The sequence below is a fragment of the Pelobates fuscus genome, chromosome 2 (assembly GCF_036172605.1).
Source record: "Pelobates fuscus isolate aPelFus1 chromosome 2, aPelFus1.pri, whole genome shotgun sequence".
Lineage (NCBI taxonomy): Eukaryota > Metazoa > Chordata > Amphibia > Anura > Pelobatidae > Pelobates > Pelobates fuscus.
In genome coordinates this window covers 360,939,225-360,957,032 of record NC_086318.1, presented here as the reverse complement: position 1 = coordinate 360,957,032, position 17,808 = coordinate 360,939,225, and the positions used below count along the sequence as shown (strand labels likewise).

General features: G+C 36.3%; 1 long non-coding RNA gene across 1 annotated transcript in view; it reads left to right on the top strand.

Moving 5' to 3' along the window:
- Positions 1-17,808, top strand: part of LOC134587360 (uncharacterized) — a 748,302-nt gene that overhangs the window by 194,933 nt on the left and 535,561 nt on the right. The window contains exon 3 of the long non-coding RNA XR_010086628.1: positions 9,604-9,681. This is a non-coding gene — a long non-coding RNA (uncharacterized LOC134587360). The remainder of the gene's footprint in view (positions 1-9,603; positions 9,682-17,808) is intronic.

Below are 17,808 nucleotides of genomic sequence, written 5' to 3'. Positions count from 1 at the left end.
ATAGGTATTAGATCCAGGAGACTGGGTATCCCTCGGTCCTTTTATTAGTGGTCAAGGAGGATTGGTGACATGTTAGTCTAAAAATATTATATTTTTGCTCTTCACCACAACACAAAGGGAGTAGCGGAATGATGGAGGGCAGTTCTCAATGCTCCAGCTCAATAAATTATTTTCTTCCATCCCACCTCACATTTGTTGACGTCACCAACATTTTCTGCACCCCACCTCATATTTGTTGGACCCCCTACCTGGTTTATCTTTTTTCTATTAAGATTTTTGTTTCTTTTGTATAAGGCTGCAATTCACCACTCCCGCCATGTTTTTCCCTATATTGTACAAACTCAGTACGTGCAGGGAAAAAGTTCTTACAATGCATGTGGCGACTGGTGAGTGACACTTGGAAGTCCGCCCCAGATACCCCACCTATAGATTGGCATACATAACAAGACATTTAATAGTGTGTGTCATTTCTGCTGATTCCCCTCTAGGTGGAGACATTCTTCAATAAATCGCCTCCTGCAGTTGCAGCTTTTCTTTCATGCATTATATGCTATTATTATTATACAATTCTTTTCCGTCTGTCGATTTACAACACAAGCAGAACAAATTGATATTGTTATTTTAATATGCATGCTTTTTTTTTCCTGCGTCCTGGCAGATATGTTTACAGGTCATTTAAGGAAGGCTTGGTTTACTGATCACCTCGTAATCTGAAAGTTGTCTTTTTCTGTAGTCCGTGTTATTGCATAAATAAATAACAAATGTTTTATTAACTATCTGAGCGCCGGGGGTGTCCCCAATGCATGTAAAGCAATGTGTCTGACCAACACTTATGTGTCTGTCTGTCATTTTTAATGGTACCTAACTTTCTTCTGTATTGACATATAGATGCTTGCATTTAGCTATTTTACTACAAAGCACTGACATACATAAGTAAATTAATGAAACCAAACACAGATCCTGATCCTTAAGGTGTCATAGAAATTAACTTTTTTAATGTGTTTTATAAGATGCAACACTAGCATTTATGGGAAACAGAACTGCAGTTGTATGCCAAAATTGCTATTCAGGTACTACAAAAATATTCTTCATTTATTTTGGAATGTGTTGTAGAAATTTTCTGGGGATAATTCTCATTAGTAATGATACATTATTCTTTGTCTTCAGATCATTCTGAAAGATTCTGAGCTATTTATGAAGATGCAGTATGATGGATGGATGGGATAGCGGTCGGATGGATGAGTAGGTTGTAGATAGGTAGGTGGGTGGATGGACAAAGTGAAAGGATGAACGGATGGTTACAATTGTTCAGATACCATGAACTTGGGTTATTTAAAAACTACCCGTTTCATGTGTAAAATGCTTCTGCTTATGGATGTAATGCGATCTACTGCTGAAAAGGGTTTTTTGTTGCGGTTTGCATTTAAAAAAAATAAATAAAATATTCTATGCTGCTTGTATATCTAGCACTACTAAAACAAATAACAAAAATAGAATTCAAAATGTAGACCGTAATTGCAATGCTGTCTATTCGCACATCTGCCGTGGTACCCATGGCAGAACGGGTGCACTTCTGTCATTTCCTATGCTTCTCAAAATACATTACCCGATAAAGGTTTCTTTGCTCTACTGATGGGGTCATGTTTTACATTCTTGCTTTCTGCCTAATGCACACAGACTGATTTTGGTGCATACATACAAATTTAAGCTTGTCGCTCAAACTCTCACTGCTCCTGGGCAGCAACAATGACTATAGTACTTATCAGCCCCAATACATTGAATAAAAAAACAAAAATTAAATAAAGGTTTTGGTTTTTATATGTTTAGGGATAGAAATAATCACTGGAGCATTAGGAAATAATATTCTATACATTTTGTGTTCATGGTGAAAACGAAACCAGGCCAATGCATAATTAGCTTTGTGAACAGTTGGCATCATTCTGTAGCATGTGTATACACGGGGTTTAGAGTTAAGAGGCAGTGTCAAGCCGTCTGTATCTCTGTATTGTCAGAGTTCCCAGCAGATTTCAGACAGGTTTTCCAGAACCTTTATGTATTTGCATGTACAGAAAATCTGTAAATGAGATCAAAAGGTGAATCAAACTGGGAAAACCGCACACGATGTGAAAAATCTTTATATACATTGTATAACCAGAATTCTTGAGAAAGTTTTATGCTATGTGAGTCACTACTTGCGTTTCAAGTGTTAATCGTAATGTTCGAGATGAATAATTGACTCGAGCTGCTCATTTGCATTAAGACTCAATGAATCTGTGTCTGAATTGGCAGTCGCTGAGCGATGGATTTGAAAAAAAGAGTTGGACCAAGGGTCACTTTCCTCCAGGGAAGGGATTTTTTTTTTACCAAATGTGAACTTGCTCGACCTAGGATGTAGCTTCAGATGGGTTGCCTTGTACGTAATGGAATTGGAAAAACCGTCTGAACAAAAACATGAAACATTTAAAAATCTGTGTGGGATTTGTTCACTAAATAATGAACTTTTGGTGAGTTGACACTGATTTCAGGTGAAAATAGACGAGTTGGGAAACTGCAAATAGAAGATTTTGACTTACATTTTTGCAAATGTGATTCAAGTCAACTGAACTGAGTGTTTAGTGAATGAATATCTATATTATCTAAATATATGGGCATTATGATCAATTTCATAACCCCAACTTACTCTGCTGCACTTTCCATTTACACAGTAGGGATGTATATATTACAGGAAATAATTGTTACGCAAAATAACGTCAACAGATAATGTGGTCAGGTGAAGAGGACCCAAATGAGTTTACAATGCAGGAGATACATTGAAGTTCATGCCCTGTTTTTATCTACTTTGCAAACTGCAGTCATATTTGGTATCTTATGGTTACACATATTCTTCAGTCGTACCCAATCGCGTCTGACTTTCCAGCTGCCTGTGTTCTAAAAACCAGTCTAATCAACAAGCCTTGCTGTGGAAGAATACTTTTTGTTTATTTGTTTATTAGTATGAAGAATTATTCACTTAACCAATACCTGATTTTATAAGATAGATGAGGAGAATTTCCCCAAGACAGCCATTTAAAAAAAAAAAAACTATTTGCTGTCCTTTTGTTAGTTTTTTAGAATTACAGGTTTAGTAAATAATTCCTTAATATGGATCTGATCACAGGAAGATGGCTGTGCCGTGTGAATTGTTAAATTTTTTATGTTTATACCTACACTCATCATTATAAAATCTCTGAAATGTATGGCGAGAACTGTGTGTACAAGCTTTTAAAAAAAGCAAATTATACTGACGTTGTTAGTGAGACCAGTGAGATAATAAAATGATAAACATATGGTTAAATATAAATATGCTGGATAAGAGAAAAGACGAAAAGCCATACTGCAGTAGTCTGCGATGGTCTACAGATTAAATATCTGACATATCTCAAAGAATCTGCAATCTGTAGTGTTATTGGTATGGTACCAATAAACTATAAAACTATATTAAGCTGAGTATATTGTATATATATATAGGTATGCATTGATTGAATTGTACTACTATAAAAGAAAAGCCCACTTATATTTTCAATATGAAGAAGAAATGAGAATTGAATTAACTTTTTTTTTGTCATAAACCACTAGCTCATTCCATTGAGAATAATATTAAAATCCCCAGTAGCTATTTATCTCTTGCTAAAGCTTGTCTCCCATCTGAACAGGAATGTTGTTTCCTCTTGTTTCTTCTCTTCTAAATTTGTTTGTAGTGATTTATTTGTTTGAGTTTTGTCCGCCATTTTACAGATCTGCAGAATAATTCGGAGCTCAACAACTAATGATACAATATTCCCCGATATAGTTAAATAATAGAGACAGGATGAAAATGTGATTGGATGAAAATATTATTTCAAACATAGACAGATGCTGTTTTGGGTGCATAGAGCGAAATGCTAAGATACATTCTATTGGTATCCATGGTGATTACTACATATTTAGCTCTTTGTGCCAGATTGGCACCTGTTCTTCCGATGATGATTCTCCCCTATTTTATTTCAAGGTAATTGTCAGATTTGAGTATTCTATTATTATTATATTTATGTTTATAAAGGTATATTACGGTGGCCAAAAGATGAGGGCTTGTGGGCATTGGTGACTGCACTGAATTTGGTACATTTAAAGGTGCACTCCAAGCCCAATACATGTTAGAGGGCAACTGTCACTTCTCTGGAATTTACAATTTTGAATAAATTATTTAAAACACTTATAAAATCATTTCTAACCTTTTTTCACGAGGTGTTAAATCTTCATTTAAATGTATATTAAATATCTGGCAAATTACATGGTAATCCAGTTCAGACTAGGCAAATTGCTGTTGAAGGGAAGAAATAGAAACGTTGTTTCATATCTCCTCTTCTGTGTATTTTTCCTCTTTGCTTTCTGCCAGATGCAGAGGACAGAGCTTATAACAAAGACTGTCATGGTTCTAAAACGGAGGCAGGACACAGTTAGTTATGTTAGGTCCTTCTTATTCAGCCTTCTGCCCATCTTTCCCATTCTGCAGTGCTTCCTTTTTACTCCAAAAATATTGCAGGACTTTATATTGTGACCTGGGTTTCTGAGCCTTGTGCTTTAGATGTTTGAACTACAAATCCAAGAACCCTTGTTGTGCCTATAAAGCACTTTCAAGACACAGATAAGTTAACTAAGTATATTCAATTCACCGTAGCAATGTGCCTTGTTTTGATACACAAAATGGAATACAATTCAGTGAAATTTCCAAAAAGAGACAAAGATAGACATACCGTGTTTTGTATTCACTAAAGTGAGAATTCAAAGTGAATGTTACATTTAAGGCCAAATTAGATCAAATTAAAGCATAGTTGACTACAATCATTTTTTCAGTTCAGCTGTTTTAACCTTAAATTTGAAATTCTCTTTGAATTCTCACTTAAGTGGCTAGCCCCGATAGCCTAGATAAAGTTAAATAGCTTTCTAGTGTCACAATTTTGCTCCTGGCAACCGTGAGTTGGATTATAGCTGTACAGCCCCATACCGGCTGCTAAACTGCAAACATATAAATAGCCTCATTGTCCGGACTTTATGGAGACCGATCCTGCAGAGATACGAAATGTAATCCACACAAAGTACATAGTATATTGTTTTATTACGCCTTCAGAGTGGGGAAAATGACATTTAATCCCTGCTGTTTCTTTGCTTTTATAGTTTAGTAAGACTATAGGATTTAAGCACATTACTATGGACTTGTTAGAGCATCGGCTTGCACCGGGACAGACTGTTTTATAGCTGTCCCGTATCATTGACTACCTGAAAAAGAACCCCCGGCATTTCTAAAATGATTACATTACATTCCGCCCAAGAGAAGTTATTACTCTTTTGTCGCTGGAAAACGCTGGGGCTATTTTATTGATATTGAACTTGATTGTAATGATGAGGTAGGCAAGTTTTTGCCTCGTCAATGTAAAACTGTTTTATTTTTTCCCAATGCTTTTCTCTGTAGGACTGTAAATTGATCTTGCTGGCACTCAGTGGATTTATAGGAACTCAAACCCAAGACACGGTTTAGGAATTACGTTTTAAGATAAGGGATCTATTCCCTAAACAGTGAATTGAACAGGGCCTTCTTCACCTTGAGTCTATTCAGTATTATTTTGCATGTCAATTAATTGTACGATATCCCCTTTTTTAACGTTTTAAAGCGCTGTAAAAAAAATGAAGTCAGTCAACATAATACGTCAAACACATTAAGAAAAAATTCTATTCTGCGTTGTTGATTTGATTATGTTTACTATAGAATGAGTAGCAAGCTGGAATAATTCAAACCACCTCTTTAGCACAGTTAGAGATACTTTCTAACCATTTTGGTAATTTTTAACCTAAATTTTTTAAGTCTGTATTCAATGTACCACAGCTTTTAGCAATTACATCTGTATATTTAAACCCTATATTTATAGATCCCTATAGTTAAACATGCGACGGATAATATATATACCAACAAAGCAATAAAATATCACAATATATGTATAATACATATTAACTTAAAAAATAACAGGAAAAGAAGCACTAACTTCAACTTAAGAAGCCTGATACTTTTATAGAAAGACGACAATGATTACCTACCATGGTGCTTTATAATTTTCATCAGTGCATAATAGACATAATCTTAATGTGTGCTAAATCTATATTCATTCCTATGGTGATGCGAACAAATGCATAGATAAACAGCTCTAAGCTCAGTGATTTTGCGGGTATGGCAATCTAAGAGCAATCATGACTGCCGTGCCATTTTGGAGATTCCATAATTCAATATGGTGAGTGATTTAGTGAGATCGTGATTTAATGAGATATTTACTGAGGGTCTTTTCACTAAACATACACACGATTATTCATTGAAGTGTGATTTGTTGGTAAATTAAAATGAACTAAAAGTGAATTTCAACTTTTAGGCCTCAAATCAACATGGAAACATTCATTAACCCAGCTATTTTTTTCAGTTTGCCTATTTCGATAATTTGTAAATCATATTGAATCCACTTAGAATTTGAGACAGTTCACACTTCTGTGAATAACCATGTACTTAAGTTATGTTGACAACAGATGTACAACTTTTACAACAAGGAATTATTTTAATTTTATTTTTCAATTCAGCTATTGTAGTATAAATAGCGCAGGTTGGTTGACATATCTCCACCACGTCTATTTAGTAAATAAACCCATGTGTAGTCAGAGCAGCTAAAAACGATTCAGAAACCATTTTTCTCTGTTTAGCAAAGCCACCCTTTTGCACAACAGCAGTTACAATGTGTTTTAGAGGGATATATTCGCTAACCATCGTGTTGTGGTGACTCGAGAACTTTCATTTAAAATTTCAATCAAAATTACTAAGTTTGAAAAAATCTTATCTATGTTTGTAAATGAGATATTTCATACTAAATTTCACTGTTAAACAGACAACTCGTCCCAGTCCCAATGCAGTACAGCTTGATGGACTAATTATGTTTTCAGTTTAGCAAAAACTATATCCCTTTCTTAAAAGGCACCAGCTCACAAACACACATAGAATTTATATTCTTTATGTTAATGTGGGCTGACTGTTTTATGTTTAGAAGGATGTAAGTAGGAAGACTCTCTCTGCTTGTCCTTCGATCAAGCCATCAGTGTTCATTGACTCCATTAGTTGTGGTTAACAAATATATACAGCATCATATCACTCCTCTGCCTTTTCACTGATCTCTTTCTTAGTCACTGGGAAAAAACCCATAAAACATTGCCCTACACAGCCCGCTACAGTTAGATTATACTTTATACATATCTGGCTTCCTTCTATTTGCTCTTCTTGTCACAGTTAAATCTCAGAAAATGTTGTTTTGTCCCGAGGATTAGTAGTGCATGAAAATAGACGCACAGTAGCCCACAGCTGCCAGGTATACGGTAAATACAACTTTGTCTTTTTACAGTAAAATGTTTGTGGCTTTGATCACCAAGTCTGGCGTAAATATATTGTGTTTCGTATGCTCACACAGAACAGTTGCTTCCTGAACTGAAAGCTATCTTTTGTGCTGCATTAATATTTATTCTGATTTGTAGAAATAAACATATATACACGTTTAAAGATTATGTAAGGAATAAAAAGAAAAATATATATATAAAAGCATACACACATTTATACACTCACATACACAGGCACGCATACACAGACACAAACAGAGAGAGAGAGAGACTTATTTTCCATTATTTAATACATCAGCTACTTTTTGGTAGTTGCTTCTAATCCCCACCGGGAGATTAAAACGATAACAAAGCAATGTTTTATTCAGCCAAGTTAATAGATCTATCTAAATTTTGGCTCACCAGGCTGGCCAGATGAGTATCTGTGTTGCATTGTTGCTACAAAAGGATCAGTTAGTCTTTTATTTTTGGTAATGAGAATGACAAACAGAATGAGTGTGTTTGATCCATTATTAAAAGTTCCGTATCGGATTTCAATGGAATGTTGCTCTATCTAATATGGGGGACTCCTCGCACTATCTACCATAATAATAAAAATATGTCTTTATACTATTCGAACTGTGCAGTTTGGCATCTATTGGCATTTTATGTATAAATGATGTCACTAATAATACAGGTTATACCCCAACCTATGTGTTATAACAAGGGCTGTCTTCCTTAGACATGTCGCATGAACATGGCTTTCCACTGTTGCTTAATGTGTCTACTGTGTAGTTTATAATGCCATTGTATGGCAAAATATATATTTTCCACTATATCTGGCTTCTGTGGTTATTATATTGTGCTGTGCTGATGTTTATTTATTATTACTTTGCCCCTAGGGAATTATCTACTCTAAGAGACAGAAATGTTAAACCCAGATTCATTGCATTTGGTGTGAGTACTTGCACTCACCAAACCCTTGGGTACATCTATGTATGCTGAAATGCACAATATAGATCTACTTGCTGACCAGATTATTCATTAAATAGACACTCTAAGCCAGGTATAGGCAGGTATAGGCAACCTTCGCACTCCAGATGGTTTGGACAACACCTCCCATGATGCTTTGTCAGCATTATGGGTGTAAGAGCATTATGGCGGATGTAGTCCACAACATCTGGAGTGCCGAAGGTTGCCTATCCCTGCTCTAAGCAATAACCCACAGTATATGCTGTCCTTCTACTCAAACAATATAAAACATGCCAACACAGCAATGTTTACATCTCTTTAAGAACATGCGACTAGAGACTGTCTAACTGTCACTATGGGCAATCCCTCCTTAAGACTTTTTTGGAGGTCTTCACAATCGGCTTCACCACTCATAGCATGATGACCTCAAATACCTCTAATGCTCTGTGAGAGGCATTCTTATTGGTGACGTGCAATGATTGCTACACATGTGCCATTAACCCACAATGCTTCTCAATGAGAAACATTGGATTGGACCAAAGGTTACCAATCCCGATGATCTCATCATGGAAACAGCAGCTCTTGAAGCCATCTCGGCACTGGATAACAGGTAAGTTTAAAGATTGAACATTGGGGGCACTGAACCTATATGACAATACGCAACACTGTTGATATGACAACTAAAGTTAGAGGTACACTTGGAGTTATCAAAAAACCTTAGGCCCCGGCTTGAAAGTCATTATCACAATTACTCATAAAGTCTCATGACTCCTCCCACGCAATTATGGGTTAACCTTGGGCCTGTGGATAGTTCCCCTCTTTTTCATTCATCCCCCGCCTCTTCTCTTCCTTCCTCTTCCTCTGCTTTCTTTACTTTCTTAGTTATATGCCTTATTATTCAGGGTGGCTTTTGCCTAATATCTACTTATCTATGCATTACAATTTGTTTCATTAAAGTTTAAAAAAAAAAAGTAACACTCAGAAGTTAAATATAAATCTTTATTTTCAATGTTTCAATTTTAAAGTATTTCTTTAAATTCTAGGAGCAAAACGATATTGTAGTGTAGAATTTGTTACAGAATTATGAAGATCAGTGCAATGAGTTTTTTTATTCCTATTCAAAATAAATAATGAATCTGTATTTAGTATACTTGCATATTTCGTATGGCCAAGTGATATCTTGTAATAAACATCTGATTTATTTTTTTCTTAAAGATGAAACCCTGCAAATGGATTGATTTTCAGTGGATGACGGTTTTTAAGGAGAAAAAAAAAAAAAGAAAAAAAGACCAGGTAAGGCAAATGTATGCATAAAGGTTATGCTGTCTGTTTGGTGATCAGAGTTTTCAACTATGTCGAGAAAGTAAGGCATTCATTAATATCTAGAACTGCAAACCTAAGAACCGAAGTGAAAAAGCCTGAGGTGAAGAATTATAATATTAAGGAATCATTAAGCATTAGAACTATCATATTAAAGAAGAGACATCATAATATCAGGATATTAATTATCCTACCCCAGAAGAAACATCATGTCGTCAACATCAAGCCAAAACTGAATCTAATGCCTTGTGAGTGTTAGATTCATGATCGCTTTTTACTTTAGAATCTATCCAGTAAACTCTGGATTGTAGTGAAAGCAAATCTGGATGAGAGAATGTATTGCTAGAATAGCTGATCTATAAAAATTATTTAAGTCAGCTTGGCTAACATATGCCATTCAGATTTCACTTTGCTACAATTCAGAGTTTCATAAATAAACTCATTTGTTGCTAGCTTAGATTAAACTCACCATAAAATGTAGCACTTGTTCGCTCCAAATTGGGTTACATTTCTAATGTTAAACTCTGTGATAATTCACTGAGCCGTTCATTTATTGCAGTGAGTTTACTTGCAATCTACTGAGGTAGCTAAACTAAACGATATGACATTAATTCCACTGAGGTCTGTAAATTAAAGGGGTCTTGATCAATTCACACCACACTTATCATTGAACCAAAGAGGGAATGTATAATGGCTTGGTTTTTCTATAATCCTCCACCCGTAGTAGTGGTTTATCAGATTCTGTAGAGATTTTTTTTTTTAATTTAACAAAAGAACAAACAGAATATTGAAGGATATAGTAGTTAATATGCGAGGTAACAGCAATTTGACCAAAGTGGGAATTTTGGAGTCAAAAAGGATTCCTTCCCCTTTTTGTGACTCAGTTGAAAATTGCTTAAGTTTGCTTTATTATTTTAATTCATCAACTATTTTTTATTAAACTCATATGAGGTAGGTTGAACTTGGTGGATTTGAGTTGTTTCAACCTAGATTACAATGTAACTAGTTAATTTGCAGAGTTAAGGTAAGAGGTGTGACTTCTCACCTGCATGGACTGCTGTACGTATTCACCCTATGGTTGGAGATACCCAGACCTGGGTCAGAAATATATATTGGCAACCCCCAACTTGAACTGTAAAATATATATCTTTATTACAGTTCATATATATATATCCCTCTATAATTCCCTAACACATTTTGTTATTGACATTACACACACTCACATTTATATACACACCTACACCTCACACAAACATTCACACACATGCTCACAATCATGCACACACGCTCAAACATTCATATACACACACACATTCATACACACACATTCCCATTCACACACACAAACATTTATAAACACATACACACATACTCACATTTACACACAAACTCAAATTCACACACATACATACTCACATTCATACACACATACACATTTGACTTATGTAGATATTAATTCCTGGTATGCATGGATTGCACAGCTTGATCGCAATACTGAGTAGGCACATGACACCACAGCCATCCCTCTAGTTAGAAGACCTCTAACATTTTACACTGAAACATAGAGTGGTACTTTGTTACAGAGCCAGCATGTGAGAATTTTTAAGTTACACCCAAAATAGAAATCTACTAGCTGTTGACAGAAAATGTTAACCGTTTAGCATTGGTGCTTTGCATTATAATATAACACTTCCGTCTCAACAACATATTTCTCATTCAGGTTTTACATACCAATAGCTCTAAGTACCGTTTTTATATTTAGCACATACCATTACCTTTTTAGTAGACCAGGGCATTTAAAAGTGGTTTTAAATACTGTATTAAGAATGTGCTTTGTGGGACATTTAGTTGAAGATCATTGAGTTCCTTTCAGTATTAAGGGTTTTCCCCCATTTTGTGCTAACATTATTAGACCAAAGAACTTCAGTAATAGTCTTCTGAAATCTGACAAGCAGCATTCTAAATTACATTTAAAATGAAAACAGGTATATATATATATATATATATATTTGTACTTGACTCCTTATATCTGATTAATGACATATCTGAAACATTGTGCAAAGAAAGAACGGACATTTCCTCACATGCACTCTTTCAGTAAGGATTTAAAATGCCTTATTACTTACCTTTTCCCCCATGCAACGCCAGTTACTAGGTTCCCGTCCCACTTTCTTGTCTGTGATCATCATGATGTTGGGAAAGCATTGGGAGGCTAGTGCGCATGCATGCCGTAACACTGCATTTTACCAATCAGTCTCCATGCGACCATCTGAAAGAAATAGGTGACTTTTACTTGGCGATTTCTGCAGAAGCGCCCTCTGGTGGCTGTCAGTATAACAGCCGCAGGAGGCATTTAAACCCTGCAATGTAAACATTGCCTTTCACTTGCAGGGTTAAAACTAGGGGGGCATGGCAGTCTCCCAGCTAGCTTTTAGGATAGTGATCCCAGGATATTTGATAGGGTTCTGTTTTATATAGTGTATCCACTAAAGGCATGACGTAAAAGGAGACATCTAGTCTAAAACCAACCTGTCTTTTTAAATGCATTTTACAGGTAATATAATAAAACATGAGCAAAAGAGCCTCTTCAAAATAATAAAATGATACTTTTTTAATTCATTATTTAAGATTGCTCAATGATATATTAAGGTACATTGCCAATAGTGACTTTCAACCTTCCTTAATTATGTATAAATACCCCAACATTACATAATTACCCTTGAGATCTCCCTTCAACAGTAAGTAACTTTGACAGTCAGAAGCCTCTCATTTTAGTCTATGCAAACTAAAGAGTTAAGTATGTTTAACCCACCACTACAAGTGTAGAGGGAGCATCTGATAAGCAGAAATCTAAATTCTGTCTGCTTATCGTCAGCTATGCTTGAAGAGGAGGTTCTAGGACTAGCTAGTCCAGTTCTACTAAAAGATATTAGCGGAACTACAAGTCTCACAAAGCTTTGTGTCCTGATGACATGTTCAATTGTCTTCTTGTACACTGCAGGTTAGAGGAGAGGTACAGATAGGGAGTTGTACTCAAGTACAGGAATCAGAAAATACATTATTTTAGAATGAGGGAGGTGGGAGCAAGAGGCAGTTTTATTTCTCTCTCCCTAAAATGGTAGAATATGGGAACTTATAAAAGTGCAGCTAATTAGTTAAGCTAAAAGTAATAAAATCTTACATGTAGTTTTGGTGTCTGAATATGAAAAACCAAAAGTTACTTATGAGTAGAACATTGTTACCTAATTTAGCAGTAAGGCATTTTAAAACCTTTTTCCAATGACATGGTTTGTTGCCAGTGTTTAGAATTGATATCCCAGTGTGACTGACGTTTTTATCCCCTGTGTTTTTAAAAGGTTGTCGTTGGGTGTTGTAGAGTCCTGGTGACTTTATAGCATTCTGAGTTTATGAAATCAAGTACCTCACATAAGGAGATAGAGACAAGACAATTTGCATCCTAAAGGGGGATTATTGACATTTAAACCATATCTTCTAAATTCATCCTGAAAGGCATGCGTTAAATGAAGCACAGGAGCAATGCTGGCCATTTAGAGAGTTAATAGTTTAATAACATGTTTAAGAGAAAGCGGGCCGTGTGACACTGACCTCATTACGCTGCAGAGACCTTCGGATGCTCACAGACTGACTTCCTGTCCTAGTGTGTTGAGGTTTATTTTAACAGCAGGTGTTCAGAAAACTGGTGGAGAAATCCAGAAATTATTAAGCAAAACTCAACCAATACTCCAGTTTTCCTTAAGGAAAATAGCAGAATTGAGTGATTATTGTGTTTTATACTGGATTTCCTTCCACTGTTTGTTATTATTATTATCGCCATTTATATAGCACTAACAGATTCCGTAGCGCTTTACAATATTATGAGAGGGGGAATTTAACTATAAATAGGACAATTACAAGAAAACATACAGGAACGATAGGTTGAAGAAGACCCTGCTCAAACGAGATTACAGTCTATAGGAGGTGGGGTATAAAACACATTAGGACAGGAAATAGCAATCAAACAAGGTGGAGTGAACAAGAGCTGGAGGAGAGAATAGAGTGCTGCCCTTTAGGAGAGAGCAAGAGACAGGTATGTGAGGTAGAGGTTACTCAGGGAGGCCACAAGCTTTCCTAAAGAGATGGCTTTTAAGGCACTTCTTAAACGATTGAAGACTAGGGGAGAGTCTGATGGCGGTAGGCAGGCTATTCCATAGGAAGGGAGCCGCCCGCAAGAAGTCCTGCAAGCATGAGTTGGCCGGACGGGTGCGAGCAGCGGACAGGAGAAGGTCATGGGCAGAGCAGAGAGACTGAGAAGGGGCATACCTGTGGATCTGTGAAGAAATATAAGATGGGCTAGAATTGTTCAATGCTTTATAGGTATGGGTTAGCACTTTAAATTGACTCCAATAGGATACAGGAAGCCAATATAAGGACTGACAGAGGGGTGTGGTGTGAGAAGACCGACTAGAGAGGAAAATCATTCTGGCAGCAGCATTCATTACAGACTGTAGGGGGGCATTACGGCTTTTGGGAAGACCAATTAGGGGAGGGTTACAATAATCCATGTGGGTAATTACTAGAGCATGGACAAAGTCCTTAGTAGCATCTTGCGTAAGATGGATTGGTAAAGCATTTAAGTGCCAGATAAGACCCAAGGTGCAAAGTGTGTATTGTCTGTCTGTCCATGCCTGTGTAAATCTGTTCATCTGTCTAGCCTTATAAAATGGTTGTATAAATCCCCTTCGCTAAACACTGCATCCTCTCTTGCAGAATTAAAACACCCTGATGCCTTTTAATGGGCTGATCTAGAAAACTCTCAAGTATGATCACAGCTCAGTTTCACTAAAGTTTTTCTCCCAAGTACCAACTGTAATGGAATTTTAAAGGTACCTTTAAAATAAACCCCCTTTTAACTGAGAATAGTGCTATTTTTCTAATAAATAACTCTTTTTATGGAGTAAACATGTATTGAATGCAGATGTACTAAATTCTGTACTCAGTTTGACATTGACATTGAAACCTTGTTAGATAGAGAGATAGACGGATGGATGGACGGACAATCCTAGGCAGGGTAGATAGATAGACAGACAGACGGATGGATAAATGGATGGGTGGATAGATAGATGGCTCATTGCTAGGTTATCTTACATTTGCACATTTATTTATCAAAATCACACCATGGACTTTATCCACTATTCTAGAGAATTGAAATCTGAATTGTAAAAGTTAGGTTACAATAGCCAAACTGTGACTGTAGCTGAGTTGAAGGATTTTTTTCCAAATCAGATGTTATTGCCTATATTTTACATGTAGGATTTAAATTCACTACAATTCTGCACTTAGTGCATAATCCCTCGAGTGTGTCTTTATATAGCCTTTTAAAAAGGAACCCTTCCTTGAGAGTTATAATAATCAGATTGACTCCTAAAATCTACTGCCAGATGTCATCCCTTGCATTAAGTTGCTCTGCAAAATATCTCTCTGTCTCTATCGCCCTCTCTCTATCTGTTGCTTTATATTAGCTAAGCTCTATATATTTCATATAGTGTGCCCGTCTCCCTTACACAAACAGCTGTCAAGACCTCTCTTGATCTTATCCAGCCAGTATCTTACCTTTCACTACAAGATCTGTTTGAATTTCCATAATCGTATTTGAAACAAACTGTTGCAAATAATTACATGTAATTTCTGCTTGGCAGCCTGGGAATGTTATATATCATATTAAACATCATATTAAAATTTTAAAGAACCATGCCAGCATTTCACTTGTCAGATTTCCAAAATCCTGGTTGTAACTCGGAACTATTCCAGAAAATTGGAAGAGGGTAACCCTGCTTTAAAAATAGATGGTTTGTGTGACAATCAGCCAGTTTAAACAGGACATTGCCATAGGAACTGCAGCAGGGGTGTGTTGGATGGACCAATACTTCTAGATAATCTAATGGGGGGTAACGGGGGTAAGATTCCCCAAGTCATTATGGTCCAGCTATTTTGGGGATCATAAAGATCATGAGTGTGACTGTTTAAGAAAAATAAGAAAAACAAAGAAAATGTTAAAATAGTTTGTTGTCCTATTGCACTGATTACTGGTTGCTAACTAACTAGTGATAATATATTATTAAACCTGTAGAAAACTGCACCGATTAATAAGGGGCTGAGATTATTATGAAAGGCTGACCCCTTCTTTGGTCCCGATGCCTCCTCCTCCTCTCACATGTTATTACGCACACGGACTTTATTAAAGATGGAAACTTTTCTTGACTAGAGGGTTATAAATGTGCAGAATCATTGCTCTGATTCAATCCAGAAGCATGATCTCTTTGCCCATTACATTTCCAACACCTAAACATTGAAACTTCTGGAGGCCATGGCAGCCAAATGGAGAGGAAAACCAGAAACCTAACAGAGAAGGAAAAAAAAACAAGCATATGAAATATGTTAAATATTTTAAAGGGGCACATCTACCAGTACAGCAAAATGTTTCCATTATATATATATATATATATACTAGTTCTGTGTATAGGCGCTCTGTTGTCGCTGTATATTTGGTAGGTATACAGGCCTATTTACTTACCTGCTTTAACAGGATCATTTTACTTTTCTATCACTTTACATATCTATGTGTGTCAATTGTGTATGTGTTGAGTGATCTACTGTATCTACTGATAACTAATGTCAGCAGAGGTCACTGACGGGCTATGTCCTCGGGTTCTGTACCTACTGCTAGGATACTGTGTTTCATCAAAATAATTACACAAGTCTATCTATTATCTTGACATAATTTACCTATCGTCATTTGTTGTATTTCTTTATACTCGTCTCTGTCCTATTTGACATGCTCAATAAAGCAAAGATTAACAACAAAAATATTAAATGCAGCAGTATATGCAGTATATCATATGGTGTTTAATGAATGATGCCACTATTAATCTGTTATGGTTCTTTTATTATTAAATATGTGATAATGGCAGTATAATCTGCCCATATGGACAAGCCATGTCTGATGACTTACTGCACACATAGACACTACACAAATCGTGAGAGTCCCAAGTTATGGTCATTTGGCTTGTTGTAGGTTATCCTGTCTGCAGCTCCTGGTGTGTAGTGCACCTGTTACTTTAAGATAAAAGCCTTGTTATGCTATTGTTGTAGTCAATACAGAAGAACATATACAAACATTTTACACTTAAACACTATAAAATGTGTTTAAAACCATCATATTATTGAATCCTAGCATACATCAACTCTGTTGAAGGAACACTCAATGCACCACAACCACTACAGTGCCATGTAATATTTATGGCGCCAGGGTTGACCTTGTGCACCGCCGTTTTAGGAAGTTGAACTTTTTTAGAGAGATTTGACTTCTTACCACTGCCTCCCCTCTACTCTAATTCTTACCACTGCCCGGCTCTACTGCAGCATTCAAGAGAGCCCTTAGCTCTCCTGAGTTAAGCCCTTTATAGTCGGGATTAGCTCAGATCTCAGCTGCAGATAAGGCAGGGATCAGTGCCCAGTGAACCCCAGATAATACCTCAACTCTTTCTTACACTTACACTGTCCCTTTAAACCTTTCCGACTGCTAAGGTATCATGAAGTCACAGGTGTTTGATAGAATAGAGAATTATCAACGTGGCCTATTGTCTTCATGTCTGATATACGGCAGGGCCACCATGATAACCAATCATGACATAGTGACAAACAGCAGCATGACACTAAACACCTGAGGAGTGTGCAGAAACAGATTAACCTATGCTGGGAATACCAGATGCACACTGCAATATATTGTAACAGGGTGTAAAGCAATCCTTTTTATTGCAGTCTGGCAGAGGATTGAATCTCAGTTACCAACGGAGAACCTGAAAGGTTCCTAAGCAGTTATAGTACTATAATTGGGAAGACGTAGCTATCACGTTTCCTCCTTAGCTTTTCACCACCGCATGCAATATTAGAAGAAAGTCAGCTGCACGAGGTGTGCAATACAAATTAGAACGGAATTCGAAAAGGATTTTAAGAGCAACAGATTTACTTATTTTTAGTAACAATACTCTTAAACTAAGGTAAAAAAAAATTGAACATCTGCCTAAGCTATACTTTTTTAAA